Source organism: Pongo pygmaeus, chromosome 18 (assembly GCF_028885625.2).
Source record: "Pongo pygmaeus isolate AG05252 chromosome 18, NHGRI_mPonPyg2-v2.0_pri, whole genome shotgun sequence".
Classification (NCBI taxonomy): domain Eukaryota; kingdom Metazoa; phylum Chordata; class Mammalia; order Primates; family Hominidae; genus Pongo; species Pongo pygmaeus.
The window spans coordinates 19,732,264-19,759,390 of NC_072391.2; the positions used below are offsets into that span (position 1 = coordinate 19,732,264).

General features: G+C 45.2%; 1 protein-coding gene across 1 annotated transcript in view; it reads left to right on the top strand.

Annotated features, from left to right (window-relative positions):
• Positions 1-27,127, top strand: part of XYLT1 (xylosyltransferase 1) — a 368,112-nt gene that overhangs the window by 213,968 nt on the left and 127,017 nt on the right. The gene's annotated exons all lie outside the window — the stretch shown is intronic.

Consider the following 27,127-nt stretch of genomic DNA (forward strand, 5'->3'; position numbering starts at 1 on the left):
GCACCTTCCCACAAAGAGTTGGTGCCACTAGCAACTAACAGAGAGGAATGCATTTGAAATAAATGGATGTGGATTTCATTTGAACTCAGCTACCAGCTAGTAGGGAGAGTCCTTCTGCTCTCAGGGGCTAGATTTCTTATCTGTCCAGGGAGCGGCTTGCATTCTAGGGGTCCTTTTGCTCCGCTTTCCCTGGGAGCCTACTTCACTATCTACTCCTGGCCATCCCTCCTTCTCATTGGGCCACACTGCAAGGCCAGCCCAGCTGTCCCTCACAAAGTGGCCAAAGGTTCACAATACCCCCTTGTTGTTTCTAAATCCAAATACCAACCCCTACTTTTGTTATCTCCAAAGGGAAAAGACCCTTAAATGAGCATGGAGGCCAGCAAGGAGGCAACAGAGAGCTCTGGGGGCTCCGATGGGGTTGGGGCATGTCAGAGTCAAGCTAGATGGAGTTTGGGGAGGTGTCAGGGTCAACAGATGTAGCTGGAAGGGATCCACTGAGGTACTGCTCAATGTCAAGGCATAAAGTCAGAGAATCAAGCCAGCTGCAGAACTGGGGAGGAAGGGCTTTCCGTTCCACCAGCATTGGTGCATCCAGGAGCCATGCAAGGCTTTGCCTGGTGTCCTCCTGAGAAGGCAAATGCTCAATTCGCCCAACTCTCTTGATGCAGAAAGGAGGTGCAGCAAGAGAATGGCTCCCCAGAAAAGTAGACTAGAAAGACCTCTTAAGATAACTCTTCATTCGCTACTTTTTTTTTTTTTTTTGAGATGGAGTCTTGCTCTGCCACCCAGGCTGGAGTGCAGTGGCATGATCTTGGCTCACTACAACCACCGCCTCCCGGGTCCAAGCATTTTTCCTCCCTCAGTCTCTCGAGTAGCTGGGATTACAGGCGCCCACCATCACACCCAGCTAATTTTTGTATTTTTAGTAGAAACAGGGTTTCACCATCTTGGCCAGGCTGGTCTTGAACTCCTGACCTAGTGATCCACCCACCTCAGCCTCCCAAAGTGTTGGGATTACAGGCATGAGCCACTGCGCCCAGTGAGAACTCTTCATTCGATTCCTTGGACAGATAAGAACATGAGGCTCATAGAGGTGAAGAGACTTATGCCAGGTCACCCAGTTCATTAAAGGTGTTTTTCATTTTAAATATGTGCCTCTGTGTTTACCACTGGTCACAGAATAGAGGATTTAGATCAAATAGGAAGTGGCCACATACACTAAGTGCACAGAAAGAGGGCTGGATGGATGGACAGCAAACCTTCCTTATGGCCCCCATCTGCAGGGACAGGGTGGCAGCAGGGACAACTTTAACAAGTGCATCTGTATTATTTTAGTTTCTAGTAGCAAGCATGTGTCTGTGCAATACTTTTGTTTTCTATCTGTTTTGTTTTGTTTTTTTGAGACAGTCTCGCTCTTTCGCCCAGGCTGGAGTGCAGTGGTTCCATCTTAGATCACTGCAACCTTCAACTCTCAGGTTCAAGTGATTCTCCTGCCTCAGCCTCCCGAGTAGCTGAGATTATAGGTGCCTGCCACCACGCCTGGATAATTTTTGTATTTTTAGTAGAGGTGGGGTTTCACCATGTTGGCCAGGCTGGTCTCAAACTCCTGACCTCAAATGATCCACACACCTGGGCCTCCCAAAGTGCTTGGATTACAGGCATGAGCCACAGTGCCTGGTCTACATGATACTTTTAAATAGGAAGATTTAGAAAGAAAAGCTTTCTTTCTGCCTTGCAGTTTCACCCTTGTCTAAGTGGTCCAGGTGGTTCCTGTCTATATTCTTGATTAGATTTGGCACATAGAGTGTAGCAATAATTAAGTGGAGTGCAATGTTTCCAGAATCTTTTGTTAACCTGTGCCTGGCGGAGAAGTTTTGGAGGCCTGAGTTGAATGCCATTCCATGAACGAAATATTGAGCTCCTTCAATTCTATCAGTGACAGCACATTTGTTCTGTGAAGGGCCAGATCTTAGGTATTTGAAGATTTGGGGGCCAGTCTTTGTCACAGCTATTCAAGTCTGCCATCTGTCATAGGGCAGAAGCAGCCAGAGACCACACATACACAAATGCACTATGTTCCCATTAAACCTGACTTATAAAAATAGGCTGGCTGGGCGTGGTGGTTCATGCCTGTAATCCCAGCACTTTAGGAGACTGAGGCAGGCAGATCATTTGAGGTCAGGAGTTCAAGACCAGCCTGGCCAACATGGCGAAACCTCATCTCTACTAAAAGTACAAAAAAGTTAGCTGGGCATGGTGGTGTGCACCTGCAATCCCAGCTACTCTGGAGGCTGAGGCAGGAGAATTGCTTGAACCCGAGGGGCAGAGGTTGCAGTGAGCTGAGATTGTGCCACTGCCCTCCAGCCTGGGTGACAGAGCAAGACTCCATCTCAAAAAAAAAAAAAAAAAAAAAAAAAAGAAGAGAAAGGAAAAAAGGAAAAAGAAAGAATAGGTCATGGGCTGGATTTGGCCCTTGGACTTTAGTTTTCTTATCCCTGCAAAATGCTATTACTGTCTATAGTTGACCCTTGAAGAATTCTGGGGTTAGGGGTGCCAACCTCCTTGAAGTCAAAAAATAGAGCACAACTTTTGACTCCCCCAAAACCTTAACTGATAATAGCCTATGTTGACTTTTCGCTAACTGGTAACATAAACAGTTGATAAACACATATTTTATATGTTACTTGCATTATATATGGTATTCTTATAATAAAGTAAGCTAGGCCAGGCACAGTGGCTCATGCCTGTAATCCCAGCACTTTGGGAGGCCAAGGCGGGTGGATCACCCGAGGTCATCAGTTCAAGACCAGCCTGGGCAACATGGTAAAACCCTGTCTCTACTGAAAATACAAAAATTAGCCAGATTGGGTGGCGCATGCCTGTAATCCCAGCTACTCGGGAGGCTGAGGCAGGAGAATCACTTAAGCTCGGAAGGTGGAGGCTGCAGTGAGCTGAGATTGTGCCATTGCACTCCAGCCTAGGCAACAAAGTGAGACTCTGTGTCAAAAAAAAATTGTAAATAAATAAATAAATGTAAGTAAGCTAGAGAAAAGAAGTTAAGAAAATCCTAAGGAGGAGAAAGCATATTTACTGTTCATTAAGTGGAAGTGGATCATCATAACGGCCTTCATCCTTGTCTTTATGTTGAGTTAAGGAAAAGGAGGAGAAGAAGGAGGAGAGGTTGGTATTATTGCATCTCAGGGATGGCAGGAGGGAAGAAAATCTGTTTATAAATGGACCTGTGTAGTTCAAACCTGGTTGTTCAAGAGTCACCTGTGCTAATATATGCAACACTGCCTTGTCACACCGTGTCCGCACACCAGTCCTACAGGCTAAGTCTATTGTGAACCCTTTTTGTCAGTGAGGAAATTGAGGCTCAAGGAAGGGGAATCTTTGGCCAGAAACACATGGCCAGCAGATGACAGAGCTGGTATTGGAACTCATGTTACAGAGCTTGCATCCTTTTCCGTAAGCCTGTCCCTCTTGGGAAGGCAAAAGGGTCACTTTATCTCAAATTGTCAAGCCCCAGAGGTGTTCTTCCACCTGTAGGCTGTCTCTCTCTCTCTCTCTGGTGCCAGGAGAGTGAGTTGCAAGGGAGAAGGCAGGGCATTATTGGGAAACAAGGGGGGCTGATGCTGTCAATGGTTAAGAGCCTGGGGTGGTGGAGCCAGACCACTTGGATCCGCATCCCAGATGTCCCGTGCACAAGCTGTAGGACTTTGGGCAAGTTGCTTGACCTCTCTGTGCCTCAGTTTCTCCATCTGTAAAGGGGAGATGAGCATCATCACACTTAGCTTAGAGGGTTTCCAAGGGCCTAGTACACAGCTAAGAACTGTGCCTGGTAGTACTAATGTACATTGCACATTGCATCCTATTTGCTTTATGACTGCTCCACAGTTGTTCAAAAAAAGTCAAAACCTCAGCATCTTAGGCCAGGGGTTCCTGCACTTCTCCTGGTCATGCTGAGGTTATCTCTGGATGGCTTTGCAGTGTGAGTTTGCCAGAGGTTGTCTTGAGGCCTTTAGTGCACTGGCCAGGATGGCACACCCTTCCAGGACCTGTGAGCTGGTTAATAAGATTGGCATTTAAAAGCCATTGCACACCCAGCCTCAGCAACGCTTTAATTTGCTACACCACAGACTCCCCCTTTTGCAATAAATTTACTGTGAATAGACTAATTGCAAAATAACCCTAATTGGGTAGTTATCAATGAACAACTTCCCATGAAACAAAACGGCTTACAATTAATAGCATTTAAGCCATAAACTATTCTTCTGCAGAAAGCTAAGATGTAATTACACCCCATACGGGGACTGTGTTCCTTTTCTGGAAACCATGACACCCGGATTTCCCTCGCTTAGGAGGGATTTGAGCTTCAGCCCAGTGGTCCTTTTATTTCTTTGCTAAATGAGGAGATGGAGACAGGGGTGGAGGGAAATTTAATATATGAGTAAATATTCATATACATATGTGCATACACACAGATGGATGCCCTGTGTTTCTCATTTTGCTTTACGCAACATCACCTAAACTTTAGCCAAGAGTGTGCCGGAAGTTGAATATAATTAAGGAAACAATTCCTCATGGCTGCAAGTCTGAAAAATTCAGGGGAAGAGAAATAGATTTTAAATGTTGACTTTGGTGAAGCGCCCCCACTCCTCCCGTCCGTCACGCTCTCTGTCCTCTCGCCCCACCACCACTCAGGGAAAATGGCGAGTCCAGAAGCCTAGGAGATGGTTTGCTTTCTGTGAGACATTCCTTGCTCTCGTGACTTTTCTCCTTTACTCTTCAAAGAAAAGGGATTTAGAAGGAAGCCCCAGCTCCATCCCTTTTCGGTGACAGCTGTTTTCACGAGGGGAAGAGGGATTCCTCTGGCTGTCCACTGGCAACCATGCAGAGGGAGATGCAGTAAGGTGTGGGGGAGGGACGCTGCTGCATCACCCCCAGGGATGGCCTCAGAGAAATTTGTTTCTAGCCACACACCCTAGGGTCTCTGGTCATTCAACTGGAACCCCTAGTGTTTCAGGGGAATGAACCAGGTTGGATTGAAAGTCAAGGACAGCTTGGACAACGGGGTTTAATTCCTGGCTCTGCCGTTACTCGTGACATAACCCTAACCTCTCAGTGACTCAGTCTGCACAGTAAAATGGACACAAAAACTCATCTTCTATCTTTATAGAGTGGTTGGCTGAAATGAGACAATGCATATAAAATGCCGAGTGCATTGGGGAAGTTAAGTGGATGTGCTTGGATTGTTAGTATTACCACAATTACTTTTTTTTTCCGCAATTACTTTTGCACCAACCTAATCGTTGCGATGGAGGAGTTGTCTAAATGAAGGGGCGACAAGAAGAGGAAAGGAGAGGAGAGGAAGGGGTTGCTTTGATGGTGTCAGCCATTGTGCAGCCACATCTTGCTGGGTGTGCTCCTCAGACACAGCCCCAGTAGCTTCCAGTCCTCCCCAGCCCCCTCCCTGTCACCACAACTCCCACTCACCCCACTTTGGCTGTTACCTCTTGCCTCTCGAGATCCCACCCTGAATGTGCTTCCTCTGGGAAGGCTTCCAGGATCACCTCTTCCCCAGAAGCCCTGGTTGCAGGGAACACATGGATCCTGGGTGAAGGGTGCATCTCTGCCCCTTTCATCATCAAAGCATCTTTTCCAATAAAGGCTGTTTCACCTGTGACCCATAGGAGGCAATCTGTGCCAGCTGCCAGGTGACACAGCTTTTTCTGCCTCATTGCATTTTGAACACCCGCAAGTCAGGAAGCGCCCTCCATGCAGTGGCCCTCACAGCCACCAGCCTCTCTGTGTCTTGAGTTAAAATGTCCCAAGAAAGGCCCTGCTGGCTCCTTGCCTTGCTCCTGCATTTCTTCCCCTTTGCTGGGTCTGGTTAAGACACCACATAGATGCTGTAAGTGACCTGTGGGTCTGCAGTCCAGACATCCCTGTGAAGAATTAGAAATGAAAAATGTGAGAAGTTCCGGGGAAGATGATTGGCTGGGAGCAGGGTGGGCTGGACTTGAGTGGGGAAACCAGGTCTGGGCATCTGAGTGAAGTCGGCAGTTCTCCAATGGGTGATGGGCAAAGGAAATTGCACATGACTGGGGAAGCTGGTGCAGGTGTTAGGGATGAGGATGAACGGAAGGGGATTCTTTGTGGCAGCAACAAACTGTCTTTACCCATCAGCCTTTGCAGGAATAGATTTTTGGATATGGGGATTTTGGGGGGAAGGCTGGCCACTCGCTGCAGAGAGAGACTGGCAGATGGTACTGCCAGCTGCTTAAGGGCAGTCTCTTCTACATCCCTCCTGCCCTGGGGGCAGTGGGGTAACTACACAGCATGAGTAGCCAGCTTCTAGAAAGCGTGGCTGACAGCCGCAGTGGAGGGAAAATAGAACTGGGGGTGTCTCAAGTGGCCCCAGGTAAGTACCTCAGTTTCCCCATTTGTCAGCCAGAGATACTACTTTCTCCCAGATCCTTTGCTGTATCACCAATGATGAGAAAATGAGGGAATAGCTGTGAAAAGTTAAAAGGTACCACGCTAATGAGGGTGATGTGATGAAGCCACCTGGAACAGCTTGGCCAAGTGGGTGGGGTTGACGGGCTTTCCCAAGGCGGCCCTTGCAGTTCCAACTGGGCCCTTTGGCATCTCCTTCTGAGGAGCCCAGGAGGGAAGAGGTATCCAGTAACAGTCCATTGGAACTGGACAAAACTAGTCCCAAAGGTCTTCCTTGGGCTTGCTAGGGAAAGGCAAGAGACTGGCAAATCCAGAGAAAATCAGCAGACCCATTCATTGGTCAGCCACCACGTTCAAGGCTATGCTCCAGGACAGGGCCTCCCCCTCACACACAATTTCTATAAAGGGCCAGATCATAAATATTTGGGACTTTATAAAATGCATGGTTTCTGTCTCAGCTATTCAACTTTACCATTGTAGCGTGAAAGCTGCCATAAACAACACATCAACAAATGACCATCGTGGGCACGCTTCAGTTAAAGTCATTTATGGTCACCGAAATGTGGGTTTCATATAATTTTCACTTGTTGTGAAATGCTGTTCTACTTCTGATTTGTTTTCTACCCACTTAAGAATGTAAAAACCATTCTTAGCTCAAGGGCCATGCCAAAATAGATAGCTACAGGCTGTGGTTTGCCAATCCTTGTTCTAGGACCTGGGGTTAGAGCCGTGAACAAGAGCAGAGAAAACCTCGTCCCACTTGAGTACCATGTCCATTGGTTCTGGGAATCAATTGTGCATCTAGATGGCTGTACCCTCATGGAGCTTCTACCTGAATAGGAGAGACCAAAGGTGACAAGTGAATAGCCACATCTGCAGTCTAATGTCTGGATATGACTCAAATGATTTATTTGAAGAGCAGGGTGAGAGGACAGGCGAGGTGGGGAACCATTTAGATAGGTGCCTACAGGCCGTGTGTGGTGGCTCACACCTGTAATCTCAGCACTTTGGGAGGCCAAGGTGGGTGGATTGCTTGATGCCAGGAGTTCGAGACCAGCCTGGCCAACATGGAGAAACACCATCTCTACTAAAACAAAACAAAACAAAACAAAGTTAGCCAGGTATGGTGGCGCATGTCTGTAATCCCGGCTACTCAAGAGGCTGAGGCACGAGAATCGCTTCAACCCAGGAGGTCAAGGTTGCAGTGAGCTGAGATCACACCACTGCCACCCAACCTGGGTGGCACAGCAAGACTTTATCTCAAAACAAACAAACAAACAAAAAAACTACATAGGTGCCTAGAGAAGGAACAGAAATAGATTTGGTCTCGTTGTAGAAGAACTTGCTAAGAATTAAGCTGCTCGCAAATGGAACAGTCCCTAGTCTTTGGATATGCTGAATTCGTTTATTCATTTAATATTTATTGAGAGGCTACTTTGTGCCTGACATTGGTTTAGATGGTGGGGAAAGACATGCCAGGGGCCTGATCGTACTCATCTTTGAATATCTCGTGCTTGGCACATCATAAGCCTCAGTCTTGCCCTCACTGGGAAAGAAGATAACGTGGTTGCTTTTAGCCTCAGTGGCTCAACCTCCCTTCACACTGGGGCCTCTACAGAGGCCTGTGTGCACCAAGCAAAGCGATGGAAATGGGCGTCTAGAATCTCTGTGGAGGTGGTGTTCTGAGCATGGCATCCACCACCTGGGACCTGAAACTGTTTGTCACCAGCTCCCTTCAATATACCCTCATTCAACAATTAGTCATCGAGCATCCCCTGTCTATGCCAGGAACTAGTTTGGATGGATTCATTTGGGAGGAAAGCAGACAGAATCCCTGTCCTCAGGGAGCTTGCAGCCTGTTAAAGGTGTGGGTAGGGAAACACAGGGGTAAATGATGATTAAAATGTGCATGTAGGCCAGGTGCGGTGGCTCATGCCTGTAATCCCAGCACTTTGGGAGGCAGGTGGATCACTTGAGGTGAGGAGTTTGATACCAGCCTAGCCAACATGATGAAACCCTGTCTCTCCTAAAAATACAAAATTAGCTGGGTCCCAGCTACTCAGGAGGCTAAGGCATGAGAATTGCTTTAGCCTGGGAGGAGGAGGTTGCAGTGAGCTGAGATTGCACCATTGCACTCCAGCCTGGATGACAGAGCGAGACTCCATCTCAAAAAAAAAAAAAAAAAAAAAAAAATTCACATGTAAAATTGCAACAGCAGTTCTGGGGAAATGCATAGTTGTGTTTTATAGTTGAGCTAAGAGATGAAGGGTGGTAAAAGTTAACTAGAGGAAAGGCTGAAGGGGAACATTCCAGGTCAAGGGACCATCGTGTGCAAAGGACCTTGGGTAGGAACAGGTGTTGATAGTTTAAAACACTCAAGACCAATAGGGAGCTCTTGCTATAAGCAAAAACGTTAATCTGCTCATAGGCCAAGTTGTAATTCCTAAAAGTGCTGGGTTTAGAGGATCTGTGTCTTTGCTTTGAGCAAGGAGAATGGAGGTAGAGTCATCTCTCAGTACTGAACTGAAATTGCCAGAGACCTGAGGGGAAGGTAGGCCCCCCTGTATTAGTCTGTTCTCATGCTGCTGATAAAGACTTACCTGAAACTGGGTAATTTATCAGGAAAAATAGGTTTAATGGACTCATAGTTCCATGTGGCTGGGGAGGCCTCAAAATCATGGCGGAAGGCAAAAGACGTCTTATATTGTGGCAGGCAAGAGAAAGAGCTTGTGCAGGGAGATTCCTCTTTATAAAACCATCTGATCTCATGAGACTTATTCACTATCACGAGAACAGCAAGGGAAAAACTCGCCCCCATGATTCAATTACCTCCCACCAGGTTCCTCCCATGACACATGGGAATTATGGGAGCTACAATTTAAGATTTGGGTGGGGACACAGCCAAACTATATCAGCCCCAAAGATAGGGGTCTGGCAGGCTGGGACTGGGGGGCAGGTCTCCCATCCTCTCTCTACAGAATCATGCTTCTTCCACTTTTGAGCCCTGAACAAGAGGTCATCTTGGATCAGGAAAGCAACCCCTGCCCCCAAGTTCTTAGCCCTGGATTTAGGGTACACATCCTTGGGAGGTCTTGCCTCCTGTTATAGTGTTGTTTCTCATGACATCCAAGCCACGGAAGGAAATCCTCAGTGCCTCCAGCAATGGCATAGACTCAGTGTCCTGGGCTGTTTCACTATCATTGACCTGACCCTGGATTAGGAGAAGCCTTTGAACCAAACTCAAAAGGCTTGTGGCCCCTCTGCCACTTTATCGGCTGTGAAGGCCTTGAACAAGGGGCTTGTGTTCTCTGAGCCTCACGTCTTTCCTATAAAACAGATTGCACAAGTGCCTCCCCTGCCTCCTCAGGTTGCTGAATAAAATACTGTATTTGAGTGTACTTTCATTAATCCGTCGGTCTAGCCAGCAAATATTTACCAAGCACCTGTTACAAGTCAGCCATAGGCCACCTCTCGATTGGCAGCTCTTGTGGTTCTGGAAGCCTGCAGGTGAGCATGGGAGACTCGCTTCCATGGCAGGGTGGTTGGTGATGATTTTCTTGGCGTTCCATGAATTCTTGCCCAGTAGCTGCCCCAGAACAAGGCAGAGAATGGAGATTCGAAGAACGTACAGAATTCTTGCTCCATGAGAGGCTTGCTCCCTTGGGCACAACTGATTGTGTGTCTGCCACCCAGGGCCCCAAGACAGAGACTTTCTGCAAGAAGGAAGGAGCCCAGACATGGCCCTTGAATGAATGAGTGAATGAATGAATGAATGAATGAAATAAGCCCTAGAGTGAAAGGACTAGCTCTCTCTCCTTTCTGCATAAGTCAACAAAACTAGCTGGCCTTTTCTCCTCTCTCGAATTATTTGGCAGTCCAGGGCGAGGAATTTGAATCAATGCCACTTCCTCCTGGAAGCCTTCTGTGATGCTGTCTCCCCACACTGCACCTCTCCAAGTCTGTGTGAGGTGCTCAAGCTGTGTGCCCCCAAACCACTTTGCCTGTTCCCTGCTGGGGCACATGTCACAGGATAGCGTGGTTGCTGGAGTCCTCTGTAGCCCACACTGAGCCACAAGGGCTGAGTCCCCTTAATTCTCTGCGAGACCCTAAGTTGAGACTGGCTGCTATAGCATATCCTGAGTCTCCATCATTGGATCTCCAGCCCCTGCCTGTATGGGGCTAGGACATGAGAACCCACATTTCTTAGGCACTTCCTGAATGCCAGGTGTGGAGGCGAGCACTTTGCATGTGTGATCTCATCGCGACTCCTGCACAGCCCTGGAGAAGGAATGTTCTCTAGTCCCATTGAACAGATGAAGAAACTGAGCCTCAGAGAGGTTAAGTAGCTTGCCCAGGGTCACATTTGCAAGTGACAGACCTTGGACTCAAACCCACTTCTGCCTCACTTCAAAACCCACACCTTAGCTTGTCTGCTTTGTGGTACCCTTAGTAAATGTGGAACCAGATGTGTTAAATGACTGATCTAGCTTCTCCAGAGATAAAGGAAAATGCGTTGCATGTTAGTCAACACCTTTCTCTAGCTATTGATATTTGTTACTCACCTTCTCTGCAGCCAGAAAGAACAGGGAGCTAAGATCTCTGTACAAGAAACTGCTCTTAAATAATAACACTTAACCTCTACGTAGGGATCGTTAAATGCCAAGGGCTATCCTAAGAAGGTTTAGCTACATTAACTCATTTATTCCTCATAACAACTTTGTATTCAAAGAAGTTGAGACACAGAAAACTTACCCAGAATTACACATTTCACGAGTAGCAGAGCCAGGCTCTGAGCTCAGAGACTTTGGTTCCAGTGGCGTGGCAAGGGGCTTAACCACTGCACTTTGGTGTCTATAGGAGCAGCTGCATTCAGGCTGAAGCAAGCACTTTGCAGCTTACATTTGCTCCTTGTGCTCGATCTGTCTGTTGCAAAGAGACCCACCCACATAGTGAGATAATTCACCTGTTTCTGGAGGCGGGGGTGCTGATCCCATCCAAGACACTAAAGACTTGTGTTTGAAGTCAGTCCGTTGCCTGGGGTGAGAAATAGCCAGACGCAGTTACCTCCCATTTCTCTGCCAGTTTTTAGTTGCTGTGGTATATTTGTGTTAGTGTAAAAATGACAAAGCAATAATTTTTCATTGTATCCTTCAGTCACCCATGAGAGATTGGATTTAGGTCACAATTTATTACCCCATGGAATTGAATTCAATTTTTAACACCATGTCAGCCATTGTGGTGTTAGAACCTCTTAATGGCTGTGAAATTTATACAGTGATAAAGTAATTTAAAACATATGTAGGAAGAACATCAGACAAATTGATGTGTATAGAACCCGCTGGTAAAAATTGAATAGGAGATAAACACAGAAAATGGTGATTGATTAAGAGACGGTTGAAATAGTGCTTGCTTTGATAAACTCTTGATGGCGAAATTAGTAAACTAATTTATTCTTCGCAATTTTGAGGCGGCTTTATGTTGCCCTAAATCAGAATCGAGGCTGAGCCACAAAGCACAAATTAATAGCTCACCTCCAAGTGTGGCATGGATAGAGTGAGAAACCTTTCAGAGGAACTGGGAGGCTGCCAAGAGCCAGTCCCTGGTGATGTTTACAGCGACCAAAGTGAAAAGATGGTGAGAAGGCAGGGAAAGGAGAATTCTCCTCACGATTTTTAAGAACTTGCCCAAATAATGCAGAAAGGATGCTTGTTAAAATCTAATTCCTCAAGTCAAGGCTGTATACATTCTCATTATTTTAAAATACTGAAACATTGCAGATAAGGGGAAAATCCATCTTGATCCGTCAGTCCCATCTGAGCAGTGGCACTTGTGTGTACATTTTTGTTTTTCTTTAGATATCTAAACTCAACACATGTCAAAAAAAAGAGTGTGGTTTTGTGACAAGGGATTCATAAATCATATGAAACTGATGTATAAATCTGAAACTTGTAAAAAATATATTAATAGTATCTGGCTGTGGGATGAAAGAATTCACAAGTTACATGATATATATATATATTTTTTAACGCACATGTCCATGTCTGAGGTCTGTTTCCTTGCCTGGGGCTAGAGACCTAAGTTATTTCTTTATAGTAGCTGACTATATAATTCTGGGTATGGATACACCACAGTGTAACTGGTCATTCCCCTATTGAGGGACATTTAGGTGTTGCCACTTTTTTTTTTTTTTTTTTTTTTTTTTTTTTTTTTTTTTTTTGCTATACTAAGTGACTGTTTCCTCAGATCTCTCAAAGATGTACATAACTAGTACCATTCTGGATATATCAGAGAAAAGCTAATTTGCTACCTGCAATGGATGCCCCAAGACATTCGAGCTTAATTCTCTTGGGGATCCTGAGTTGAGACTGGCTGCTACAGAGCATCTGAAGAATGGAATTGGCAGGTCAAACAGCTTGCCCATTTTAAATTGTGATAGACAGCATCAAACTGCCCTGTAAAAAGCCTGTATTGGTCATAACAGTATATCCTGTATTGGTCACCAACAGGACCTTGGCAGCCTCTAAAACATCCTCATCTTCCATCCTGCATTCTGCCTGGGATCCCTCTTCAGGTTTCACGTTAGTAACATCTCGCGTGACTAGTCCTCCGAGATCCCAGCAATGCTCTTTCGTGGTCAAGGACAGTGCTTGCCGGCCATACTTGGGCTTGTGTTGGAAACAGATCCCCTCCGTGCCCCATGCCCAGGGATTCTGACCCAGGTCGAGGACAGAACCTGAGAAATCACACTTCTGCCAGAGGCTGCTGCTGCCCCTCCAGAACCACACTTTGAGAAGCCCGGACCTGGGAGAATATCCTGTTCCCCCTAGTTCTGCCCTTTCCCTGATTCAGTGGTTTGCAACCAAGGCCACTGAGCCCCTCAGGACATCTGGTCATGCCTAGAGACATTTGGTTGTCTCCACTGGGAAAGGAGGTACTACTGGCATCTAATGCGTAGAGATGAAGGATACTGCTCAGCATCCTGCAATGCACAGGACACCCCCACAATAATTTTCCAGTCCAAAATGTCCATGGTGCCGTGGCCAAGCATGGTGGGAGACCCGGGCATCTGCTTCTCTCCATGGGGCAAGTTCACATTAGGTATGGACACATTGGCATCCACAGTCTCACTCCTGGGTGTGAAAAGCCTCCCCCTCACCCCTCTGACTTTCTCAGCCCTTGATGACCCTTTGCCCCCTGAAGACCCCTCTCCCCAGCCTGAAGAGCCCATAATGAGACACCTCACATTGATTGCTGACCGTTGCCGCACCTTGTGCTAAGCACATAGAACTGTGCTTAGCAGTGAAAGCTTGAGTCGGTCGGCTTGGGTTTGAATTTTAGCTGTGCCCCTCCCTCATTCGGGACCTTGTGCAAGGGACTTCACTGCTCTGTTGCTTGATCTTTAATCTATAAAATGCGGATGATGATTGGTATCTGGTTTGCCCAGGACAATCGCGATCTGCGTCCTGGTATAGTTAGTAATGGAGCCCCTTTTTCCTCTCAAGAGTTCTCCAGTCTCACTCTAACCTGACGAGGATTCTCCTATAGAGTGAGACTGGATGATTTGTTTCAGATAATTAATTTGACCTTTAGGGAGCCATGCGTGGGTTTTGAGCAAGATAGTGCCGTGATCTCATTTAGACTTTAACAAAGGGATAGGCAAGCTTTACATAAACAGACCATAATAAGTTATCTGGTCACCCTAATGATGATAGTCTTAATAGTTCTCACCTTGTAGGGCTGTTGTGAGGATAGAATGAGAGGATCTGTGTGAATTATTAAAGCAGAGGCTGTCTCTAGAAAGTGCTCAATAAAAGTTAGCTCTTCTGGGTACGCACCTAGAAGAATTGAAGGCAGAGTCTTAAAGAGACATTTGTACACCTTTGTTTATAGGAGCATTATTCAGAGTAGTCAAAAGGTGGAGGCAACACAGGTGTCCATGAACAGATGAAAGGATAAACAAAATGTGGTCTACACATACAGCGGAATACTATCCAGCCTTAAAAAGGGAGAAGACCCTATCACATGCTGCAACATGGATGCACCTGGGGGACTTCACACTAAGTGAAATAAGCCAGTCACCATAGATCAGATATCGTGTGATTCCCCCTTACACAAGGTATCTAGAGTAATTAAATTCCTAGAGACAGGAGTAGGGTGGTGAGTCCTAGGGGCTTGAGGGAGAGAGAAACAGGGATTTGTTTTTTAATGGCCGCAGAATTTCAATTCTGCAGAATGAAAAAGTTGTGGAGATTGGTTGCACAACAATATGAATATGCTTAACACTACTGTGCACTTAAAATGATTGAGATGGTAAATTTTATGTTATATATTTTACCATTTTTTAAAAATAGCTCTTCTGAAACATGCATTGCCTCATTTAAATCTTGCTCTAAATTGGTGAAGTAGGCTTCTTCATTCTCCCATTTCACAGATGACGATTTTCCTGTAGAGTGAGGCTAGATGATTTGTTCCAGATAAGTCATTTGACCTTTACTCTAGGGTCATAGGGAGCCCTGGATGGGTCTTGAGCAAGACGGTAGCACAATCTGATGTACACTTTAAAATAGGGATTGACAAACTTTCTGTAAAAGGCTAGGTAATAAATAGTTCAGGTTTTGCAGGGTAGAAGGTCTCTGTCCTAACTACTCAACTCAATGTGTAGATAGTGCATAAATGTATAGGCATGACTGTGCTCTGATAAAATGTTGTTTACAAAATGGATGGCTGGGTTTGGCCCAAGACCATAATTTGCCAACCCCTGCTCATATGGTTTGGCTGTGTCCCCACCCAAATCTCATCTTGAATTGTACTCCCACAATTCCCATGTATCATGGGAGGGACCTAGTGGGAGGTAATTGAATCATGGGGGTGGGTCTTTCTTTTGCTGTTCTTATGATGGTAAGTCCCAGGAGATCTGATGGTTTTATAAAGAGTTCCCCTGCTCGAGTTATCTCTTGCCTGCGGCGATGTAAGACTTGCCTTTCACCTTCTACCATACTTGTGAGGTCTTCCCTGCCACATGGAACTGCGAGTCTATTAAACTTCTTTTTCTTTATAAATCACCCCGTCTCGGTTATGACTCTGTCAGCAGTGTGAAAGACTAATACACCTGCTTTGGAGAGCTCCCTGGCTGCTATCACTTTCCAGCTCTAGCATGTGGAGAAGACAATTCCAGAAGATAGGCTAGTTAACTGCCTCTTCCCCACACTGTATCCCCTGAAAGTCAACTGTTTCATAACCTGGGAGTAAGAGACTCCTAAGGAAGCAGCAAATTCCCAGGGGTGCCCCATCAGTTCCAACGTCGATGCTGCCTCTTTTCCTCCCTCTCCTCATGGTTGCATTGATTGTGCAACCAATCTCCAGAACTTTTTCGTTTTGCAAAACTGAAATTTTATGGCCATTAAAAAACAAATCTCCATGCACTCATGCACTCACACTGAAAGCTCCCAAGAAGGAGGGCCCTGGCAAGGTGACCTGGAGGCCCAGTGAAGCCACGGCAGTGGGCCAGGCATGAAGAAACTGTAGTCTCTACTCCTGATGCTGGCTTGACAGTGCTGTTTGTTTCAAGACTTTATTAGCATTGCAGTGGGGGACCTGGAGAATTTAGAGGTGCTGTTGCCATTGCTTTCTCAGCCTAAACCTCAAAGGGCAATTAACCTGGTTATCCAGGCCTCCCTCTCTCCCCTTGTTTATTGCCGTGAACACAAGAAATGCACTATTAGGTGCATGGAACGCTATCAAGGAATTTAACTGTAATTTAAAAGGTCTATGGGGAGGACCCCAGTGGCTAATTAATAATGCATTTGTAGAGCAATAAAGACTCCAGCAGATCAGCGGAGCTCAGCCTCCAGACTTTACTTATGCGTCTGGAATCCTATGAGATTTCTCTCCGGGGTGGCAGAGGGGTGTCTACACCGGGGTTCTCTGGCTCCAAAAACATGGAATAGGATCCTGTGAAATGTGGAATACTGGAAATGGTCCTGTCCAGATGGTCAAGGACATGGGCTTCTAATCATTGGGGTTCTGGAGTTGAATCCTGGGTCTACCAACAGCTATGGAACATTGGGCACATCACCTAAACCTCTGTGTGCCTTATTTTTCCCTATCTCTAAAATGGGGCTAATGATAGTATCTACCCAACAGGTTCTCCTAAATGGAATGATGTGTAATACATAACAAAGTACCTGGTGCTTGTAGAGTAGGTGCTTATTCAGTACTAATTGTCTTATTACTATCCTTATCATTAAAGAAAGCATTATTTCCTTCTGGAAAGCTCAGGCCACTGAGACTGGTTCAGGCTAGGTCCTGAAGAGCTTGAAAAAGGTCAGTTCTCATTCTCACATCTCAACCAGCAGCAAGACCTTCCAGTGCTACATCCTGAATATCACTGCTGGGTCCATTTCTCTCTCTCTCTTCTGCAACATCCCTGTCATGTAGATTGTGGCAATACATTCCTAACTTACCTGCTCACATCTGCGTCTCACACCCCCTCCCTGCCTCTCCCAAGTGAATCTTCATTCTGCATCTAGAGTGTGCTTCTTAAGATGTACTTGGAACTGTGTGGCTCATCTGCTGAAGACTTGCCAAGGACTTTCCCCATTGCAAGTCAGTGAGACCTTCAGGACTCACTGCAGTCTGGCTTACCTCCTTCTTTAGCCTTGTCTCCCTTCATTCTCACCCATTCTCCCTGTTCCTGCGTCCCCTAGAGAAAGCAGACTGTAGCTGAAGGCTTCTCCACATGCTAGTTTTCTTGTCCAGACCCCTGTTCTCATGCCTCTGCCAGCAATTCTTGCAGTTCCTTGGATCTGAGTTTAAACCCGGTTATGCTTTCTCAGGCAAAACTTTTCTTTTATAGCATTTATTCCAGTTTATTAATATGCATGTATTTGTGTAGTTTGTTTAGCATCCCTTTTCCAAACTAAACTAAAAGATCCAGGAGGGCAGTTCTAAATATTTTTTTTCACTACTTATACCACCTGGTACCAAGTAGATACACTGGATGGATAAATGGAGGGATGAATGAGAAGATAGGTGGATATGTGGAAAGATGGGTTGAGTGGATGAAAACATGGATGGGATGGGTCGATTAATGGATGGATAAAAAGATAAGTGAATTGGACAGACAGATGAAAGGATGGATGAATGGACTGGCCGAGTGAGTGGGTGTTTGGTGGATGGATGGATGGATGGACAGGCTGGGTGGGTGGATGGATGGATGGAAGGACAGACTCGGTGGGTGGATGGATGGATGGGTGGATGGGTGGATGGATGGATGGATGGATGGATGGATGGATGAATGGACTAGGATCATGGATGGATGGGCTGGGCGGGTGAGTGGATGGATGAATGGGATGCGTGGATGGATGGATGGATGGATGGATGGATGGATGGATGGACTGGGTGGATGAGTGGATGGATGAATGGGATGGATGGATGGATGGATGGACTAGGTGAGTGGATGGATGGATGGACTGGGTGGATGAGTGGATGGATGAATGGGATGGATGGATGGATGGATGAATAGATGGACTGGGTGGATGGATGGATGATGGATGGATGGATGGATGGATGGATGGACTGGATGAGTGGATGGATGGATGGATGGGTCATGGATGGATGGACTGGGTGGGTGAGTGGATGGATGAATGGGATGAATGGATGGATGGATGGATGGATGGATGGATTACAGGGGTCCAAGTCTGCAAGTGAAGAGTCCAATAAGCATGCCTTTGGGGTAGTCTAGGCAAGAAATGACAATAGGTTCAATTAAGAAAGAAGAAAAGTTGGATTTGAAAATAATTCAGGAGGCAAATTTGGCAGAACTTGGCAGTCTGTTGGCTGTAGAGATGAGGCTGGGGAGGAATCGAAGAAGACACCTGGATTGTTCATTAGAGGACCTGATTGGTGTTGCTATCACTGACTGAAATGGAGAAATTACTGCATCTAGAAAATGAGCAGATGACTGCCCTACCTCACTGTCGTGAGATATCTCACCCCATTGCAAGATCATGTAAACTCCTCGACTTACTTTGCAAAAGTTCATAGAAGTGGGAGAAACTGAAAAGGATGGAGTCCAGCTCCAGTGGTGCCGTTGAAACTGAAAGAACAGCTTTGCAAAAGTCCTAAAGTTGCCACACACTTGGCATGACTAAGAGCCAGAAGGCGGAAGGGATAGCTGAAGTTTAATTAGCAATAAGAAGCATAGATGCTGAAGACAAAGAGGCGGGCAGGGATCTGGTCACGCAGGACGTTGTAGGCCATGAAAGGGAATTTAGAATTTTCCCTTATTGGGATCCGACAGCATCACAAAACCTGATTTCTCTTAGACAGGGGTCCTGGGTCCAAAGACAGCTGCCAGTCTGCTTTTGTAAAAACACTACCACGCCCATTCATTTACGCATCATCTGTGGCTACTTTCCAACCTCAAGGGCAGAGCTAAGTGGTTGCAACAGAAACTGTGCAGCTCCAAAAGCCTAAACTATTAGGTTGGTGCAAAAGTAATTGCAGTTTTGGCCATCACGTTCAATAGCAAAAACTGCAATTACTTTTGCACCAACCTAATATTTACAGTCTAACTCTTTACAGAAGCAGCTTGCTGACTCCTGTTCTAAGACAAAAGCTGAAAATTCCTGCCTGCTATTTCCCGTGTGTATTTGAACATTTTACAGATTTGCCATTGTCTTCAAAAAGGATTAATGGGAATAAATTACAGATTTAACAAGGAATAACTACAACTTGTTTCTCCAGGGTTTCAGTTGACTTTTAGGGATGGGGTGGATGAATGGAAAGGCCAGGGGAAAAAGTGCTCTGACTTCAGCTCGTGATAAAAATCCCCCAGCCTGTGTGCCAGGTACACCTGCCCTCACCGAAAGGATGCTAAGTGAAGGTGGAATGGCCTGACATGTACCAGATGCTCTACAAATGTTTGCTGAACAGCTAATGCATGAACAATGACCTTCAGAGGGATTTGGAGCCGGCCTCACACCTGGACCATTTTAATACTGACTTGGAAATAAGGACAGACACTTACCAGCCTGCTACTGACTTTTACCTGGGCTCTCAGCTAACTTGCTTGGAATGGACTGAACCCCCAGTGTCACCCAAGTGACCCGAGAGGAACCCCTGCATTTTGCCAGCAGATGGCATGCAGCAACGACATTCCATGGTCTCCCAGGAAGCAGAACTAGGCCCAGATGAATATTGGAGCATCCTGTAGAAACGCTGGTAAGAAATGCTGATGAATCCGTCTCCGGATTCTAATTACACCGCTGCATCTCTCAGGAAGGAAGAGACCTTTTGCCACAGGCACATTACACTAATCTGAAACCCAACACAGACTTGGTTTAATTACATGTGCACTTCCTGGAGTCAAGAGAAAGGTTCTGAAAAACCAATTCACTGCCTGTCAGGACGAAGGGCATTGATCTTAAACCTCCAACCAGTATCTTCAACCAAGACACATTGCTGAATGTGGGAAGGCAGAGGAGAGGGCAGGAGTCACCCCAAGGGAGGCCAACCTGTGGGGTGAGAAAAGTCCATCTGGAAAAAAAAAATTAATAGTTTCTGTAATGTATCTTTGAACTTCTTCCTGGAATGAGAATGGGGAAAAAATACTGAAAAACACAGATCTCATTCTGGAGCCCTTCAAATAATAATAATGTAATAAATGGGATTGTAAGTTGAATACCATTATTTCTACTTTATGGACATTAAAGTTTGAGAAGCACCAAACTTCGTATATTACGCATCCTTAGAATCTTTCATCTTTTAAATCCCCAAACAAGACTCACCTGAACATTGTTCTTTACCTTACTTTCTGCATTGAACAGCCACCTAAATGTCAATGATACCTAAATCAAGCCTCTCTTCAGAATTTCAGAATCCTATACTCAGTTGCTAAGTAGATATTATGGATTGCATCATATCCCCCAAAATAGGTTGAATTCCTAAGCCCTAGGACTTGTGAATGTGGCCTTATTTGGAAATAGGGTCTTTGCAGATTATCAAGTTAAAATGAGGTCATTAGAGTGTGCCCTAATCCAACATGACTCTGTCCGTATAAAAAGAGGACATTCAGACCCAGAGATAGACATGCACACTGGAAGAATGCCAAGGGAACATGGACATAGAAACAGGTGATGCATCTCAAGGCCAAGGAACATGAATTACCGGCAATCCCCTAGGAGCCAGAAGAAAGGCATGGAATAGATTCTTCCTTCTCAGCCCTCAGAAGAAACGAACCCTGCCAACACCTGGATCTTGGACCTCCAGCCTCCGGCACTATGAGACAGTAAGTTTCTGCTGTTTAAGCCCCCCAGCCGTGTGACTTTGTTAGGGCAGCCCCGGGAAACTACAATGGGCATCACCAGTCAGATGTCCCACTGAGGTCACAATCCCACATCAGTTTTTCCACACTCTCCCCTCAACCAAGTCCAGCCTTTTTTTTTTTTTGTACTCTCCATTTCAGTTGTGATACTGACACTCCTTAGTCCCTCTAACAAAAAATTCAGGTGTCTTGTTTGATTCCTGATAGCCATTTAGACTCATAAACGAAGAAGAGGTGGTAAGACCCTATACATGCTCACTTTCACTCTTAGCATGGAGACTAAAGCCAGCAAGATGCCAGGCTCAGGCTGGATGCTTGAATTTTCTGAATTAGTTGCTAATAATTAAAAATCAGATACTTTTATTTAAATTTCAAGATCTCCAGCTTCCCTCAAGATAAATGGAAAGATCTGGCAACCTTAAGCCTTCAGGGCCACACATGGCTATGCTGATCTGTTGATGAAAAAGGCATCTCCAGACCAGCCTGACCAATATGGTGAAACCCCGTCTCTACTAAAAATACAAAAATTACCTGGGTGTGGTGGCGCACTCCTGTAGTTGCAGCTACTCAGGAGGCTGAGGCAGGAGAATCACTTGAACCCGGGAGGCGGAGGTTGTGCCACTGCACTCCAGCCTGGGTGACAGAGCGAGACTCCATCTCAAAAAAAAAAAAAAGCATCTCCATTGGATGGGACACAGATTTGCTTATTCCTGATCTGTGACACTCGCTGTGGTCTCACACCAGGCCTTCCTCACTCGTTAGGTTACCTGCCTGATGTCTGCACTTTAAACCCTAACTACAACAGTGGACAGGATCCTGGACCAGTTCTAGCACTTTGGGTAAACCATGTAGGCCATGAAAGGGAATTGGAGATTTTCCCTTACCGGGATCCAACAGCATCACAAAACCTGATTTCTCTAAGACAGGGACCCAGGAACAAGATTCTAGAATTCCCAGGATGAGGAGAAATTAAACCAATCCATCAGCCAGTGTTTCGTCTCAGACTGTCCCCCACAGTTTTATGGCTTGGATCACTCTCCTTCTCCACAAGTACAGTCTCTGATTAAAAAAATAACAACAAAACCAGACACGGTGGCTCATGCCTGTAATCCCAGCACTTTGGGAGGCCGAGGCAGACGGATCACTTGAGGTCAGGAATTTGAGACCAGCCTGGCCAACATGGGGAAGCCCCGTCTCTACTACAAATACAAGAATCAGCCAAGCATGGTGGTGCACACCTGTAGTCCTAGCTACTCGGGAGGCTGAGGCAGGAGAATTGCTTGAACCTGGGAGATAGAAGTTGCAATGAGCAGCAATTGGGCCACTGCACCCCAGCCTGAGCTACAGAGTGAGACTCTGTCTCAATAATAATAATAATAATAATAATAATAATAATAACGATTAAATAATAGAGAGTGATGTATGTGCTTAAAAGGCTAGGGATGGTTGCCCTTAGAACCTGGGTTTGGACTAAAGCTGTTACTTGGAGGACACTCAAGGTGCAAATTTACCAACACGTCAGATTTTCTGTAAACAGATGCAGGCACTAGGCAAATGTTTTTTAAGCCAGAAAGCTATATCAAGAGAGACACAGTCCTTAAAGGAACTGCAAAGAAAGCATTTGTCATAATTCCCCACTCAGTATCCTGAATGCATAATTTCTACCGTGACTCAGCGCGTCTTTGGGGACTGAGAAACAAACAGTCCCTTTCGTGTGTACAATAAATACTGAGAGGCATTGAGACAGGGCCCTTCGGGTTTGTAGTCTGCCACTGCCTCTTTCCAGCTGTGTGACCTTTGGCCAGGTTAGCTGACCTCTCTGAACCCCATTTGTAAATGGGGATACTGGTACGTCCTTTTGCAGGATGGGTGGGAGGACTGGAGAGAAGAGTTCACCTAGCACCATGCTCAGCACATTCAGCACATAGTAGGTCTCAAAAAGAAATGATAATGATGATGATTTGGCTGTTAGTGGTTCCAGGCCACTTTCAACACGTCTAAACTTGTGTATGACTTGAACAGCTTTGTCTGACTTGTCTGAGATAAGGGAGCTTTTCCCTCTGAAATCTAGAACTACATTTAATTAGGCGTTAGTAACCTCCATTCCCAAACTGAATTGGAACAAGCTACTTTTCACACTAAAATGAAGCGAGGAATAAAATAGAGCAAGATGACTCCACTTTTTTATTTTTTTTCAGGAAGTTTTCCCATTTTCTCATAATGAGAGATCATTAAAATAACCAGGAGACAAATGGCACCAAATTAATAAAAATGTAGATCAAATGATCCTCCGTTACCTATTTTGCTCAATTGCAGTTGAGGAATGCATTGATTAAACTGCCAGCAAACAATTATGGTCATATTCATTACTATATCTTAATCTATTTTATTATGATAGGACAATAACTAACACAGTCTTGCAGACAAATGTTTCTCTGTGGGCTAAGTAATCATTTACTGTGGATGTGCACCAAAGAATGCTGGGTTCACTTTGCACAGGGTAGACTTGAACCTTAGGGTCACAGAGAAGATGGTTTATTTATTTATTTGTTTCATCGCATGGCTCAGTTTGCTGGATTCCCACATGGGGAGGGTTCTTTGAGTGCTGCTGTGAAATCTATAATGATCCCAGAGAGATTTTAGAAATGTCAAAAAAAAAAAAAAGTAGTCAATGAGCTGTTATTTTTGTTGTTGTTGTTTTTATCTACTCTCTACCCACTAGCTGACTTGATTGATTTCTTATGTGCTTATTTACCCATTATTTATTTATTAGGCATTTATTCATTATTCATTAGGCAAACAGGTGATAGCCGTGCAGAACTTAGTATCTCAAGACTTAGCATTGATCAGAGCCTCATTGGAAAGGCGAAGACGTAACTCAACAGTTAAGCGGGGATAAAGGTAGGCCCAGAGATTTGCAAGAGCTGAAATAGAGGGATGATTTTGCCTCTTGGGAGTGAAAAATCTAGAGTTGGAAATGGTGATGACTTGGGTGCAGAAAGCAGGCTTTCTGCAATTGAATCCAGGCTCTGTCACTCACAAGCTAGGCATTCTTGGGCAAATCACTGCATTCCTCCAGTCTCAGGTTTTTCCTCTGCAAAATGGGCATGGCAGCAGTACCCGCCTCACTGTTGACACAGGTGCCAGTTATGAGAATCACTCAATAAGTGTGTCTTAGGTCCGGTCTTCTTGAATCCTTCAGTATGGAGGAGCCATGTCATTTGCATCCTTTGCTTGGCCCATGAGGAAACTAGGACTTAGGGAGAGCAAGTAACCTTGCCTGAAATCACCCAGCGACACAAAATCAGAGCCAAGATGTGAAGCCAAGTCTGCCGCACCACCAAGCACGTGCACTTAACCAGGATGAGGTTGGCATTTCATACACTGGTGGTATTTATAGCAAGGGTCACAAAATACCCCAAGGGGCCAGGCAGGATGTCAATGCCTGGAGTAGGCAGGTAGAAGCTGCCACTCACTTAGCTCCACAATAGTCTAAAGCCCCAGGCTCCCTTGCCTTGAGAACTGCACGCCCAGGCTTGCTTGCTCTTCCAATTATTATTCTTTTTGTAAGAAATCTGAGTTTTAATCTGAAATCTCTTGATTTAACTGACAACTATTTTAATTTACAACAAAGCAGCAAAACAGAGTGTGAGCCCAAGAAAAGCCATCTGCAGGCTGGGCAGGCCCAGGAGCTGGCAGCCTGCAAGTTCTGCTTTGAAGCAGGGCGCGTCTGCAGGCCACTTAGTATGCGCAGAGCCCTGCACCACACCTTCCTACTTAAATTTCTGCTCTGAGGACTGTTGCTCGCTTCCGCAGTCAGAAGTCTCCGTCACTAGCTTGCAGCGGGAAACCAGGCTGCTTCCTTTCCAGGCCCTCCTTTTGCTTTGCTCAGCACTGGCATCCATCACTCACTGTTTTCAAGCAGGATGGGCAGTGCCTGGCCCGCAATGAAACTTGTCTTCTGGTGCCATCTCCCATTTTCTGAGTGTTTTGAGGCTGGGCATGAGTTTGCCTTGAGGTCTCCTTGAAGCCGGCAGGCGATGCAAAATTCTCATCGAGTTGCTTTCTGTTGTCATTTTTCCTGTGGGGTTGGGGAGAGGCTTGTTGGAAAGTTCTGGTGCCCCAGAATCCACCCTATTTGATGTCAACATGCATTTATTAAATGGCCCCTCTTTGTATGTGGCAGGTGAAGGGAAGGTGCCCCCTGAAGAGCAGAGGAGACAAGTCCTGATAGTGTATATCAGAGTGATATGGCGGAGGCATTAAAAAAATGTGACACAAAAGAGGAAGAATTATGCCCAAAGGGGGCAATCAGTGAAAACGTCATAGTCTTTGAGATAAATAAGTAGGTGAGGATATAATTTCACCAGGTCAAGAAGGACAGTCCAAATGGAGTACAATACCACTATCACCACCGCTGCCAACATTATCACCAACACCACGACGAAGGCCACCACCTCATATCATCACCATCTTCATCACTATCACCATTGCCAACACCACTATCACCTCTACCACTGCCGCCCCCATCAGAACCACCATCACCACCACCTTATTATCTCTCTCACCACCATCCTGTTATCCCCATCACCACCACAGTCATCGCCTTCATAATCCTCACAGCTATCACCATCACCTCCACCACCATCACTGCCAACACCACCACCATCTTCATCATCATCAATCAATCAATAATCAACATTACTGAGAACATACCATAAAGCCCTTTACAAGTTGTATCTAATTTGAGATTCAGAACTTTTTGACATGGGCAATATATATATATATATATATACACACACACATACACACATACACACACACACACACACAAACACAGTCATGCACTGTATGTTTCAGTGTTTCAGTCAACGATGGACTGCATATACAATGGTGGTCCCATAAGATTATAATATCTGTTATAGATATAGATATTATAATCTAATTATAACATCTTGTTATAATCTATTATTATGTATAATAGATTATTATTATAATCTATTATAATAAGATTATAATATCTTATGGGACCACCGTTGTATATGCAGTCCATCGTTGACTTTTCAGCCCCATTATAGGAGCTGAAAAATTCCTATGGACTAGCAACATTGTAGTCATAACATCATAGTTTTTTTTTTTAATTGAGTGTAGCCTAAGTGTACAGTGTTTATAAAGTCTACAGTAATGTACAGTAATGTCCTACACCTTCATATTCACCCACGACTTACTGACTCACCTAGAGCAACTACCAGTTCTGCAAGCTCCATTCATGATAAGTATCTTATATAGGTGTACCATTTTTATGTTTTATACCATATTGTTACTGTACCTTTTCTATGTTTAGATATGCTTAGATGCACAAATACTTAAAATTGTGTTAAAGTTGCCTACAGTATTGAGTACAGTATCATGCTGTCCAGGTTTGTAGCCTAGGAGCATATAACCTAGGTATGTGGTAAGCCATCCCATCTAGGTTTGTGTAAGTGCGCTCTGTGATAGTCTCACAACGACAAAATCTCCTAACAATCCACTCCTCGGAATGTATCCCATCGTTGTGATGCATGACTGTACTCTCATTTAAAGGTAAGGAAATTGAGGCTTAGAGAAATGAAGGCATTTACGAAGGTCACACAGCTCATTGATGTGGCTCCAAATTCCAAGCCAGCTACCTGACTCCAGAGCCAACAATGTTATCCACTGCACCCCACTGCCTGTGGGGAGAAAGGCCCTGTAGGATGTGTGAAGTGCTTAGGACACTCTGGCACATGGTAAATACTCAATAAATTGTTAGATACTGCAGCTTACTTCAGAAGAATGATAGTAATTGTTGCCTAACCAAAGGATTTCTGTATTCAAATACATTTAGGAAATGGTGGATTAAACAAATGCGAAGCAAGTTTTTATTTGGCTGCAGACCTTGTCAGAGCCTTTCAAGGGCAAATACACATTGGAAATCTCCAAGAAGCAATGCATGAACTGTTTCCTTCTGAACATATTCAAGACGAGAGTTCCTTGAGAGGCACAGGTCATGAGATAAATGATCAAGAGCATCAAAGTGGGGTTCTGTTAGCTCAGGGTTTTTCAACTGTGGTCCTGTTGACAGTTTGGGCTGGATCATTCTTTATTGTTAGGAGCTATCCTGTGCCCTTTGGATGCCTTTAGCCTCGACTTACTAGGTGCTGGTAGTATGGAGTCACCCAGTTGTGGCAATGAAAAATGTCTCCAGATATTGATAAATGTATCTAGGGGGCTATATCACTTCCAGTTGAGGGCCACTGAGTTAGCTTATTTAAAGCATAGAGAAGAGAACAGACCTGAAATGCCTACATTTAAGGGACC